The following is a 15,503-nucleotide window of genomic DNA, read 5'->3' on the forward strand; positions in this document are numbered from 1 at the left end:
GTGTCATGTATGTGTCGAAGTGGCATGCATGTGTATTTGCCTCATGTAAATGCCGATTGGACCACCTTATTTTACTTGATTAAATGCCTGTTTGACCACCAGCATTAGGTAGGATTAGATGGGATTGCATTCGTCATCCCATCTAATCCACCGTAAGAGTATGTTTTGAGCCCAATTTTCAAACTCGGGATAGGTGTCCTTGAGTCTCTTGCCCAAACCGCGGGTTGAGGGGAAGGATTTGGCAATCCTTCCTAGATTGTCAGAATCCCGTAGTTATTCACTCAAAAAAATGCGTCGTTTGCATCTTACGTTAGTGAGTGAAAAGGCTCGGCTTTGTAAGGCCTACCACGATGTAAATGGTGGAATTCATGCCGTCCAAAATTATGTTCGGGTAATTTCAGGGCATGAACTGGAAAATGAAGTTGAGTAGAGAATGGAATGGACCACAACCGGGAATGAAGTAGAACCGCTACATCCTCTAGTGTGGTCCAGTGGATCTGGGACCTACCTCATTTTTTGAGATCATGCTGTAAAATAAACAAACTGAAAATGGATGAATGGCGTGGATATTTTTTACTTAAATCACAAGGGGGCCGCACTTAGATCAATATATATCCGTATTTATGTTCTTACATGAGTTTGACATAACCCGCTTTCACTTCCCCACAGAGTAATCCGCTTCCACTTCCCTAATTACTATGATAGAATGCATGTAGATTAGATGTACGTGCGCTTTGATGGTTAGTGGGGCCCATCAGAAGATGTTTGAAAAAATTCACCCCGTCCAAGGGATTGTTCTCACCATTTTCATATAAAACCTTGAAAAGCTATTTAAGAATCAACTTGGTAGGGCAATGAATGTTTCAATGGTAGGAAATGCTCCCACGGCGTATTTTGGATCGTGGGGGCGATAAAACTTTTGGAGCTACCTAAAATTATCTGTACAAATGGAAGGACGGTTTGGATCTTTCATAAAGTTCATGATGGGCCCCACCAAGCATCACGATGCCAGGTGAACGTGAATGGTACTATCATTGTATTTTGTATCTTGCTGGATTATCCCAACTGAGTGAATTAAGTGACATCTACCCGAATCAAGCGACTTGGGTGTGACGCCTGACTATGGGCCCCCTGTGATGTATGTGATTACATCTACTCCGTTCACTCGAATTATATCAGGTTTTTATGTCCCCACACAAAAAATATAGTAGTCAGTTGGAGTCCATGAAGTTTTTAATTGTCATCGTTCAATCACGTTAACGCATTGTGATGTGGTCCACCTAAGATTTCGTTGAATTTTTATTTTTTTTAATGATACCTTTTAAATACCTTTGAAAAGGGTTGGATTGTGGGGATTTATGGTTTGTGTGTCATTGTGATCATCATACAGCGTTAGCATGTCGTTCGCGGTCCACACTTGAAGTAGATTTCCCATCACATATCTAAACGACGAGGATTTCCTGCGAAAGGGATGAGGATTTCCTGCGAAAGCCTTTCGCAGGAACATCGTGCGAAGGAAAGCTAGATAGGGCCCACCATGATTTTTATGGGAAATGCACCACGTTTATCAGTTTTTCAACAATATGTTAGGACATGGAACCAGAAATTACAAAAATCCAATTCTCATATGCGTCATATAACAAATGATTGAATGTCCACCGTTAAGACATACGTGGGGCCCACAGAAGACCTGAATCATGATGAGTTATAAGTTTTCACTTCATCCGTTTAGAATTTACTTTGTGAATGGTATGGATGGTATATAAAAAACATGGTGGACCTAGGAAGGTTTCAATGGTAGGAATTTACCTACACACATTTATCTGATGTACGACTCACATGAGTTTTGGATTTAGATCATTTTCAGGCCCATCACTTAAAATGATATTGCAAAATTGATGGGCGTGGTGGATTTCCTATAATCATCACAGTGGGTCCCACTTAACTTCACGTCGCAAGAAGTTAATGCGAAAGTGGTTCGCGGGAAATCCGTGTCCATATCCAAAGGAGATTAATGTCATTCGGTAGGACGGCTGAATACAAAAACAACTACTTTTCTCTTCTCACGGACAGAGAAGAGCAGGGCTGCCTCCAAGTTCAAATGCCCTATAGGACACACGGCTTGATATGTCTTACAACCATATCGTCGCTTGTGCTCGGATGGGAGTTGATGTGGACAATACATCTCGCTTCCTCCATTGTAGTCAAGGATTGAATGAGTTATACGTGTATAAAGGAGAGCCTGTGCTCGGATGGGAGTTGATGTGGACGATACATCTCGCTTACTCCATTGTAGTCAAAGATGGAATGAGTTAGACATGTACAAAGGAGAGCCTGTGCATGGAGGCAAATGTGCATTTTGGGCCCATCCTAGGCTAAGGTTTGTGTTATTTCTCTTTCGTAATGGTTTTTTCTTTCCTTCCTCTCTCCACAGTATCTCTCCCACCCAACGATAATGGCAAGGTTATTGGATGGTATTTGTAAACCATGGTGGGCGTTCATCTGTGTTTGGACTTCATTTGGGGAATACTCAATCGAATGTGCATAGGCGAAGTTCCATTTTTAATGTCTTGCCAATGATCTTAAGCGTGTGCAGGGTCATATGTAATCCACGGTGGCCAACCATCCATTTGATTATTCAACAAATGGATGGTATGAATCAACGAAATCAGTTATATGTTTTGTAATACTCCATCCCCAGTGTTTCCCACCACGTACTAAAATATTTTCATTTATATTTTCAGTTTGGAAGACACTTTGAATATCTTTCTTGTTGTCATCAGAATTACAGGTATGTTGTGATTACCCCTTCTTGAATTGCTTTAGCCATATGTGTGATTACAATTTTTTCATATCACTTCATTGTAATGGATCTATTTTATGATTGTATTATCATATAGAGTGTGTGTACATGAGTGTCTTAATAAAATATTAGGGATTAGATCTCATACATGGGTGTGTATATGGACACGTAATAAGGATTAGATGGGATTACGAATGCAATTTCATATAATCGATGTTAATGCAACTGGCCATAATTCGGTTATCCATATCAATTATCTTTTGCAACCCACGGTAGATATAAGCCACATGGGTGTATATCCCGTTGTTTTAAGTTGAGATCTAGAAACCATCCATAATATAAGCCACATGGGTGTATATCCCATTGTTTTTTTTTTTTTTTTAACACATGCACTCACCCCACACATACACCCATGCACTCACAGCACAGTGGGATTTCACCACACTGGGTTGTCAAATCATGACCTCGTGTTGAAAATCTTGTGAGTGTTGGGCATTAAAATTCCTTAATGGGTGCGGAAGCAAACTCAGATAGAATCAAACAAGTAATAAAGAACAAGCAAACATGGAAAACACATAAAATTTTACGTGAAAAACCCTTGTGAAAAAAAAAACCATGTCATAAAGCAACAATCAATCCGCTATAATCAGAAGAATACAAGAGATGAAACAATTTACATATGAAAAAAATCTTAAATCCCCTTCAAAACCATTTTCTCCATGCTTAGCTCTAATGTCATAATCCTAATCATGTATTATAGAGAGTATTTTTACACCCCATGCCCGATTAGAAGTAAAACTTGCACTTATGCAAACTTGCGCGCTGCATCAATCTAACTGTCGACTTGACAAACCATCGATCAAATCGACACCTCTGTCGATCAAATCGATAACATCCAAAATTGTCTAACAAGCAATCTAAACTTTTCGAGAATATTTTAATTAAATTGACACATCTGTTGATCGAATCAAAAACTCTATTTTTAGCACTAGGATTGAAGGCACTCAATCAATAGTGAGTCTACCACCAAGGCATGAGTAAGGACCCAATATATATCTCAAACGTGGGGAGATGACTCACAAAGATTTTCAAAATAAAGGTGAGATAACGTATGAATCTGGCCATCTTGCTCGGAGGCTTAAATTCATCATTGGCATGGTTCAGTGCATTCTTGATTCTATAAATGTTGTCCAATTAGATTTGAATTTCTAGGTATATTTTGGTAGGGAGAGCTCGAGCAAGCATAAAGTACTCTTGTACCACATGAATTATTAAAAAATAAACCAATCAAAATCAAGTAATAAATCTAAGATAATGAAAGGAAACAACTAACTAAACGAAAACGACCGACACGCATTACTTTATATGCTTTGCCAATTTAATCTAGACATAACATGTGGCTAATGGAGGAGTGAAATGACTTGGGAATGTGGCTTGACATCAAATAAAATTTTATGTGTTCTTGAGCTCATTGGAAAGTTGACTCAACAAGCTTTTAAATGAGACTAATTTAACATTGTTTATACATCATTTGATTCTCTAAGATTGGAGAATAAATTTATTTATGAAATCTAAATAAATAGTTAGGTGGTGATGCTAATTAATTAAATTTGAAATTTGTTGTGCTTAAAATTTGATATTGTTGTATGTGAGGTTAAGACCCATGATATAATAATCTCCGTTGCCGCATTTGATGGGTCTAAGTGGGCCATAAGAACAAAACAATGCGATGTGTTAAATTTTCCTTTAGATGTTTCTTGCTCAAGGTGAGGCCCATATGGCCCACAATCAGCTTTGGATGTTTCCAACTTAAGGTGAGGCCCATATGGCCCAAAATAGACTATAAGTAAATCTTACACGTTTAAAGATAGTAACGTCCACACAAATCGAAAAAAATATTTAACATTAGACAATTGAATCATGCTACACATCAAGATCGACTATAGAGATTGGTGTTGCCTAAATTTTCCTACATCACTAACTTTACATATAGGCATATACCCCCACTTTGCAAGCCACTTACCCTAAGACTATGGGTGTTAACAGGTGAATCTAGGGCTAGGCCAAGCTCTATTCAATCTCGACCTGTATTCTACGATGTATGCTTAAACCCAGCTCAAACCCATGATGGGATAAAATAGTTTAGCCCAAGTCTACCATGGAATAATATATAAGGCCTGACGCAAGCCTAAAACAATGTCCAAAAGTAGAGAGGGGAGAGGTCGAGGGTGTTGCCGACTAGATCACAGAGAGGAAGAAATAGCGATGAGAGAGGGATGAGAGATGAGAGAAAGAGGGAGTGCCTTATTTGTCACGGCTACAGAGAGGAACGAGAGAGAGAGAGAGAGAGAGAGAGAGAGAGAGAGAGAGAGAGAGAGTGGCTTGTTTGTTGGGGCTATTAGTGATGGCTTCCATAGCTGTCATTGCCTTAGGTGGTGCTGCCATGGTTGCTAATTCTATAACTTATTGACAGTGGAGCCCAATAGAGAGAGAGAGAGAGAGAGAGAGAGAGAGATTTGGAAGTGGTAAATTGGAGGTAAGATAAAGAGGGATGGGTTGGAGGTGAGGGAGATGAAGATAGTTTGCAAACCCTAAGAGGGCATTTGGCGCATGGGTTTAAAGGAGATTAGGTGGGGGCATGTTTCAAGATCCCATGGATCATTGCAACATCCTGTTTGGGACTCACATCAGGTTTGGGTTTTAAAGCTCCTTCTTGGAATCGATGCCTAGGCAAGGGATTTCTGAAATCCTACTTTGGGTTTCGTGTGGTGCTAAGTCACTTCTGCAAAAGCTGAAGTTCTAGATACGGAAAGAAGACTAAATCCCATGGGATTTCTTGGTTGTCCATCATCTCACAACCGCACCCGCGATGGTGTTTTGAGCATATCTAGATGGAGATACTCCGAATCTGTGGAGTAGACCTACTCCGCGTCTAGTAGGAGGCTGGTAAGTACAAATATGCATCCGCAATGAAAGTGGCCAAATCCCCTATATAAATTCGAGCGAGAGGAAAATGGAGATACGCCCAACCTCGGTAGTCCTTCTCTCTGATTCAGTGTTGGTCTCGTCTTCTCCTTCTTCTTTGTTTCATGCTTTCTTGCCCTTCGTTAATGTTGACCCTCTTCTGTCGACCCTGCAGCTTGAAGATGGCAGTAGGACGCCTGTTGCCCTCCGTGTAGCCTGTTACTGGATTTGATTCAAGGGATTCATTAGACTTCAGGTAAAAGGTTAGACATTCTAAACCCATGTTCTTGCATACAGATCCCACAGGTTGCTGAAATATCCAAAACTAGGATACGAGTTCCATCTCAAATTTATTGAGTTCACCCAAGTTATTGGTATTGGTTGGTTCCATTTCCAATCCGATTTATCCTGATTTACAAACCAAAATAATGAGTTATGTTGATTTACAATATACAGTCATGATAATCTCTCTTATAACATTGTCATCAAACCCGGATGATTGTCGTTACGACTCATCCTAGTTTTGGGATGGGTTAGGTTGGTCCGATCATTGATCTCCAATCCAGTGATATGATCAAGAAGAAATGACATTTCCAAACAATTTGGTTTTCATAAATGTTACGTTGAATTGACTATGAAGGTTTGACAATAATAAACTCTCATATGGTATTCTCAATACATGCAAGTGATGTTGGAGTGATATATGGAGCATGTTTGGAATCTATGCTTACACTTCTTCCATTAACATATTTCATACTCGCTAAATTGATTTCATCTGATTGGCAGATATGTGTCGTTGTTTTAACCTTGATGTACAAATTGTTTGAATCTGGGCTGAGTTAGGCAACAAGTCATTGTAAGAAGTGTCTCCTACTCTATCGAAGCGAGTATAAAAAACTAGGTACAATCCAAACTTCCTCAAATCTACCATTCAGATGGCTTTCACTTTTTTAAGAATATTTTTGATACATAACTGTGATGTGGAAAAGGCTGTTGATATGCCATTTAACATGGGCAAAATATCTATGGTATTATACAGTTGTAGGGGTTCTTTCAAAAGTATTGAGATGAATCATTGGCATGCATGTCTCAAGTAGTCGATGCACATTTTGTATGTATCAAATCATCTTCTGTCTTCAAATCATATCGACATATCACTTTCTTACAGAAGAGAAGTTGTATATCTATCGTTATTAATATAGGAATGTCCTAATGGATTTTTCTAACCCATCAGCATCTTCCTTCTGGACTTTGTATCAGGGAGTGCATCACTTTAGAATTCCTAGTCATATGCAATGATCCAAATGTATCATATTCTTTCGTAATTATTTTCATGGATGGATGACTTATCTAAATCTGGTAGAATTTAACTTCTTACATTCAATTAAAGAAGTGGATTATGGCGGTCCTATAATGTTAGAAATGTCTGTTGCGGTATCCACTTGAGTTATGGATTTGATTGATTTTTGGGGTTCATGTCTTCACATGAGCTGGTGCATGATTGGTGTCATAAAGACTCCACAGTGGACCCCATAAAGCTCCTTGTCAAACATGATCACCTTTTTATTTGTCCCATTTATCATCTTGTCTATAGCAAAAATTCAAATGGATACAATGCCCTTCATAGAGTACAAGCATGCATGCTGAGATAATTGATCACATACAGGCAATAATACCACAACTATTTTATGGTAACATCTTTCTTGCCAAGGCAGCAGTTCTCGAGGAAATCTGTACCATGAAAATGATATGCCCCTCCACGAAGGACACCCTTTTCGAAAATTAGGTTGATCCATGTACTAGGCAGGGCATCCATGTATGTCGATTTAATCATCAGTTTTTCGTAGTTTGCAATGGCGTGGCCCAGAAATGAAAATGCTGGAAATGATCTCTGTGGTGGGCCTATAGCTTTAATGCTTATGATGTCCTACACGAGTGCATTTTAGTGGGAATGATGGTACAGTTCCACAAGTGTGTTATTGTTGTTTGTAGGTGTCTAAATAAGGCTTCACAAAACAGATAATTTTGTCCACTTAAAGCAATGAAAAATCTGGTTTGTACAACTAACAAAACCGTCTAAAATGTGGGCCCTAAATTGACAATTATCTTTGTAAAATATCATGCCCATCCAATATGACGAAAACACACGTATTCTAGTACAATTCTTTTTTCCCACCACTTATGAGAGCCTAAATAAAGAAGATTGATTCCAAATTTGGTGTAAATTTTTAGGAGATAGATAACCTTAGTGAGGAAGAGTTGAGGCGTTATATTGTTGTTCTTATAACGGTTGCTTGCATAACTGCCGTTGAGGAATATTGCCGGTTTTACATATTTAGACAACCAGCACGTCTGAGAGATGATGAGCGAGCGAGGTTCATCAATTTTACTATTTGTAGATCTGATAGGGACTATGTTACCCAACTGAGGATGAGTTGAGCAATTTTTTTGGCTGTGTAACGATTTACGTGAGAAGACATTTTTACGTGATACACGACTTGGCAGAGCAATAGGCACTTTTCCTACATATGGTAGGACATCACATACATAATCAGGTAATAGGACACCGATCTATACGTTTAGGTGAAACTGTCAGTCGTCACTTCCACTGAGTTCTTAATGCAATTATATCTCTTTACCCTACATATGTTCAATAGGAAGGCGCATAAATTCCTATTGAGATTCAATCAAACTCATTTTGGTTGACATACTTTCAGGTATAAGTTTGATTGAAAATCTCTTTGAAAATTGACTATTGATCGTTTAGTTACCTCCCATTAACTAATAAATCAGTTTGGACTATGTAATTATATGATTGCGTCGGGGCAATCAGTGGGACCCACATTCTTGTCCGCATATAAACGACTAACCAAGTTAGCTTCGGCAACAGAAAAGGTTTCTTATCTCAGAACATGCTTGATTCATGTGGATTTGATATGGAAATTTTATATATTTTATCCAGTTAGGACGGTTCTACTTTCGACGCACGGGTGTTGCATAATGCTCTCACACAAACTAATGATCCTTTAAATGTCCTAAACGGTAACTTTTACATTTACTACGTAGCCAAATAACTCTTTTATATATTTTGTTTGTTTTGTTAACTACTTTCATAAACTACGTAAGTGAAATGTAGGAAAATACTATGTCATCGATGTCGGATACACACATTCACCAAGCTTTATGGCTCCATACTAGGGGTGCACATCGAACCGGTCGAACCGTGGAACTGGATCGGAACCGTTGGATCAGTCCGGTTCTAGACAGCACCGGTTCCGGTTCCAAAATTTTAAGAACCGTTGGATACATATCGATTTCGGTTTAGGGCCCTATAGATGACGGTGTAGTATCCTTTAGAAACGCAAGTGAAAATTGTAGTTGCATGTGCGGTACTCCATAACTTCATAAGAGCATAACATGATTCAAACCAAGATCTATGTGGTGTTGGTATACCTCTGGGAGTTGTGGAGAGTAATTCGATGCCTACGAGGTTTCGACAAATGACGAAAGGCACTGGTTGGTACAGGTTACTTAGCGTAAAAAAATGCGTGGTCTAGAGTACGTAATGAGATCGCCAAACGAATGTGGGCAGACTCCCTCAGCAATAGTAGGAACAAATAGTCTTCTTCTATATTACATTTCACTTCAATGTACTTTAAGTGTTTTTGAAAATGCTATATTGCCATGAAATCTTCAATGTTAGAATGTTGAAAACAAGTTCGAATACAATAAATTAATGTTAGTGCTAACATTTGTCTGTACTTTAGTGACAAGTAAGTAACCTGTCATCATAATTGTTTGTACTACTCATAAGTCAGATGTCGGAGATGTGGACAGTTTCGAAGCGACACATACACAATCGCCCGACAAAACTCCGATTCTTCCGACGCGATGTTCTTCTCATGCAAAACCTGCCAAATCACTTGCTGAGCCATCATTCTGAGTATAGAAAATAAAGAGGACCAATGTGATGGATCAAGTTATGTTGAACACGTTGCTAGAGCATATTGCACTAGGACGCAAAGAAGGTAATGGGTTTAAGAGAGAAGCATACCAAGCTGCAGCTGACAAGGTGTCAAAAGAAACTCACTTGTGCTTGAACTGGTCGAATGTGCAGAACCGTCTGAAGTATCACAAGAAATGCTATAATGATGTGAAAGATATGCTTGCTGCTAGTGGCTTCGAATAGGACAACAAGCGAATGGTTGTTACGGCACTAAATGAAGTTTGAGAAGCATATATCAAATAAAGAAATTCCCACGAAGCTCCACTCCGAATATCTTCTATTTTTATGTGATTTCATTACTTGTATTACCCATATTAAAGTGATTACGTAACTAATCATTAACTCGTAATGTTTTTTTAGTCTCATCCACGAACTGAAAGACTCCAGGGAAAATAAATTGAGATGATGAATGATTTAGTTGTTATCGTTGGTGATGATCAGGCGACTGGTCATTATGTACAAGGCAGTAGGAATTTGACTGCATCCTCATCACATGTCCAACAAGATTTAAATGAAACATGGTCAGATGCGGATGAGGATGGAAGATAGTGTGGATCTATCCGCCGGCAATTTAAGGGACTCGATAAGGAAATCGCAACTTTCTGCCAATAGTAAGTCCAGAGAAAATTGATCGGAATGAAGTACACCTAAATGTATATCTGATTCTGAGAATAACCGTGGTGGGAGTACTACGAAGAAGCGGATGTGTCCTAATTGTCCTTATGACACACTTGACATGTAATATTGCGGAGGTCATGCATGATTTTGGACTTGGTAAGGAAGTAAACTGTACCAGTAAAGTGTTGAATATCCTTGAAGAGGTGCAGGGGTTGACCAACTCTGAGTTCATTGACGTTGGCCAGCTCCTGTCCAAGGATGAACAGCTTGCATCCTTCTTTGTTAGTCTCCGATAGCAACACCGTGTGGAATGGCTGAAGCAAATTCTCCATAGTTCTTAAAAAAATGTTGGCATTACAGATCCACGAGGGACCATGTTTTATATCTGCTACAAACTTAATAGATGTTTGTGATAGTGTCTTATGCTCTTCGCAGGTACTTAATGTGGAGACAGTTAGAACATGAAACATTTCTCCTATGACATTTTTATCTAGTTTAGATGATATGGACATGTAATAACATTATAACTTGAACCGTGTGAGGACTGGTTTTGTGATTTTGTTGATTTTGCATGCTTGCTTTATATTATTATCTTGTTAATTGTAAATCAGATATGTACCAATTGTTATATATCTTGTTTTTATGGGCTTTTATCGATTATAAATCTTGTTACCTACATAATAGGACTAACATATTACGTTGTAACGCAGATGGGAAAAGAAAAGAAATATTATGTTGTAGTGGTTGGCTGCCGACCGAGTATTTATTTATCTTGGGAAGAGGCAAGGCTGCAGATTGAAGGATATAGGGGATGTGATCATTGCTCTTTCAAATCGTTGGAAGATGCAAGTGAATGGTGGAATTATAAACAGAGCATTTGGAATGCAGAGTTTATGGGCCAAGGGAATGAAGTGCAAAACAATCATATGTGTAGTAGAACATTATCTTCCAATGAGGTAATCAATATAATTCCACCATCCTTGGTGGGCCAACATACAATCCCAAGCCTGTCTTTTACGGCTATGTTCACAGAGGGGATTCCCATGAATGTGCAACAACGTCTTAAACTAACTGCAGTATTGGTTGGGATATATGTTATTTTTTTTACTTTGTATATTATTATTAAGTTTTACTTCGAGTCATTATACTATAGATGGATTGATGACTGCCACAATGTTGAACCAAACAAGTCGGGTGAATAGTTTAGTATATGAATTTTGTTTTGGATATTTATTCTAATGACACATTTGGTACTTTATGATTTTCCCACCAATTGGGAGACTAATAGATATAGTTACATTCAGTTCCATTTTCATAGTCTTAAGTTTTGTAAGACATAATATTTGATAAGGAGCATGATAAGAGATAGGTCGAAGGCCTAGGAAGTTTGAGAATATGGATAGTATGGTTTGATTGGTGATACATGTAAGTAAATGACAATCTCTTACATATACGGATATGAAATTACAACGTCTTCTTAATACAACATACAAATTATTTGGACTACCTCTTGTTTGGCACAGGTATTTGATGCGACATAGACCTCCAGATTACATTCGTTTCATGCACACACACACATACAAGTGTAATGTCTCGTGTTTCCGAAACCTGAGTATATGACTCGTTTTTCAAAAACCCGAGTGTTAACCTTTAAAAAGAGCCAAATTTCAAATATATATATATATATATATATATTATTTTCTTTTCTCAGAGTTAGCAGTTTAGCGGAAGATGGACAAATCAAACATAAGAGAAAATTTACATTTACATTCAGAGTATACGAGCGGCTGCCCAAAATGACTTATACAAACCAATGTTAATATTTTAACAAATATAAGAAATATATAATTTAACAAATGAGAAATAATAAAATGCATATAAACTTGAGCCGCAAGATTGCGCAACTTCTTTTGACAGATACAGCCATGCATCCCTGATAATTGTACCATGCTTGCGCTATCTGTACGGTTATATATTCGATGGATGAGTGGCTAACTCAGTGTGAATTCCCTTCAAGATTACACACAGTCGCATTAGGTAAGTATAGATTAAATAAAAACTATATAAAACAATCCGATGCAATCTTATTAAATGTATGGATGCGTGAATGCACATCAATTGGGAATGCTCATCCAGTTGGCTTTTGGGTGAAACACATACATGTTGTCGATCACTAGCGAAAGTACATCCCGTACGTACGTAGTGCTAAACTCACCAAAAGTGGGCGGATAGTCAGTGTTCTGGGAGCTAGCGAAACAATACCACAACTAAAGCCTAAGGGCACGTGCATTAACATCTAGAATTAGCCACGCGTCATCCCCCATATGCCATGAATGCATGATTAGCCGAATCAGTACTATTCCTATTACAACTAGTCAATTTAAGAAAGCTCAAAGGTTACTATGGGGGGCTCATCACCCAGCGTAGGCCGACAACTCGGGCATAGGTCCCATACCACCATCCCTAGCTCATGAGACTCCAACATTGGGATGTTTAATGGAATATCATCGACTAGTGACCAATCATAGTTCGATAAGTGGAACTTACCATCGCATAGTTGTACAAAAATAATACATCCAACACATATAGGGCAAATACCAAAACTAAGCTACATATGGCAAATATCAAAACTAAGCCACATAAAGCAAATATCAGATCAAAGCCATATAGGACAAATACTAAATCGATGCGATAAAAAGATCGTTCTCAAAAGCCACGTAAGCACAACGATTATAGGTGGGTATATCTGACCTGATCCGGCGGATCCGACTCGATTCGACACGACCCGACCCGTTTCGAACAGAACCGATGGCCTAGACCGGGCCTGATCGAGTCTGTCCATCCAGATCCGATCCTTTTTTGGGTCAGGTTCGGATGGTGGTCTATCCAGACAAATCCTATCCGAAAGCCCGAACTGAAATGATCCGGACCGACCCGACCCTACCTGACCCGAAATGGGTAGTCGGGTACTATAAATATTATTTTTTAACCCTAAACCACCCAAATCATTTTTACCCCTTCCTCTTTTCTTACCCTACCCTCCCTCTCTTGCCCAAACGAGCACCGCCCTACTCTTCTTCTTCCTCTCCTCTTCTTCTTCTTCGACGCTTGATCAGGCCGTCCCTCTGCTCGTCCGACGCTCGAACCCAAGCCACCGCTACCTTCCCGACACCCGTATTCTAAATCGAATCGAGTAAGTAATCACGTTGCATTGTGTTCAAATCAAAATAAACGGCCAACATGAGTTCTGGATCTGCCTCAGTTTTAGACTCTGCAGTATTTTAAGCTTGCAAAACTGATGGCTGGAATGGATTTCTGATGAATATCATGGCCGCTCCCACATAACTCACAAAAACTTGCTATTGGCTAGGGTCATAAGCAATGGGTGCCTATCCACCGAGGTGGGTGGGATCCCTGAGTGTGGGGTCCACCATGATCTATGTACCTTACATCCATACCGTCCATCTAATTTAAAAACACATTTTAGGGCATGATTCCATAATTAAGTAGATCCAGTTCTCAGGAAACAATGGTAATCACCTAAATGGTATTTAAAAGAAGGGTAACGATCATGATAATAAGTACATATATTTATTAGCATAACACGGTGTCTGTAGCTGATGGCCTTAAAAATATTTCAACGGTTGACTAAATCACAACTGTTTCATCTTATGAGGCCCACTTGAGTTTTGTATCCATCTGATTTCCTGTAGCATGTCGTAAAATGATCTCAAAAAATAGATGAACGGGGTGGATTTATGATAAACATCAAGGTGGGCCCCACCTAGCATCACAACTCAGATTGCTAGAATGTGTGGGCCTACATGCAGAGATGGTGTTATTAACACCCACCTGTACGCCTGATAGTGCGTGTCAGTTTAACCGCACACTCCCTCCGCCCCACCTTGATCCTCTCGCCACGTGTGTCAGTTTTTGGATCCCATGAGATCTCAGAACGTCTGACGGCAAGGATTTAAGCTATACTTTATTAAGTACGATTGACGACTGGTGAGTTTTCTCTATTTTTTTTTAGCTTTTTTGACAAGATGTTGGGATATTTGAGGGGCGTGACGTGAGAGGCATGGATTTACTGACTGTAAGATTTTCTAATCGCGATTCAGAAGATTTTTATTCATTTTCTTTTATTTCTTTCAGCCACTCTACCTGCCTATCAACCTTCATACTCAGTCCCTTATATACTGTACACGGGGATTGTTTTTTAACTCTAGAAAAACTGATTAATTTGTTTTCCACTCAACCCAAAAGTCAAATTGGTTGAACAAATCCTAACCTCTGACTCATGGGCACTTATTTGTTGAAACAAGACCGTTGGATTTTTTTCATCTTTAACCGTCTAATAAATAAATGCCAATATGATGATCAAATACTAAAATAAGTATAGTACTTGATTCACAACAGATCTAAGCTGTTAACCCTGATTTGGACGGTTTAGTTTGAATTAGATGTATTCATTATCTAAAAGTGCCTGTGTATCAACTATTAGTTACATTGCCAGATTTTTCTCTTTATTCTTTTGAAATTATCAGGGGGGAAAAAAAAAGGCCGATCCGAACCTTGCCCAATCCGATCCGACTCGGTTTTCCTAACTGAGTCAGACTCGGATCGGTTCAAGCTAGCAATGGTTCGGATCTGTTCAAGTCAGATGACCCTGACTCGGTCTCGGATTGGGTCGAGTTCGGGTCAGGCCATGTATATTTCAGACCGAGTCGAGTTGGACCCAATACGATCTGACTCGGTCTGATGCCCAGCTCTAACAAATATCCATGGATGGTAAACTCACATCAATATTCACATCATTCAAATAACCACTAGGTCGAAGGTCCATTATAATCACAATCAATAAAGTTTCATACCAAGTTTGGATGTACATATGTAAGTGGAGTTCTTCTCTGATAAATGTACCAATTTAAGTTCCACAAGCAATCCCCAAGCATGAGAAAATATGCAGGATAAATATTGAGCTTGTAATCTAACATTCAATCCCAACAACTAGCACATATAATTATAAGATAAAGATATCAATTTTCAACCAAAATTAAAACAAAAACTATCACTTAACCTAATGAGAAAAATAAAAAGCTCAAGGTGAAG

This window comes from Magnolia sinica, chromosome 3 (assembly GCF_029962835.1).
Source record: "Magnolia sinica isolate HGM2019 chromosome 3, MsV1, whole genome shotgun sequence".
NCBI classification, from domain to species: domain Eukaryota; kingdom Viridiplantae; phylum Streptophyta; class Magnoliopsida; order Magnoliales; family Magnoliaceae; genus Magnolia; species Magnolia sinica.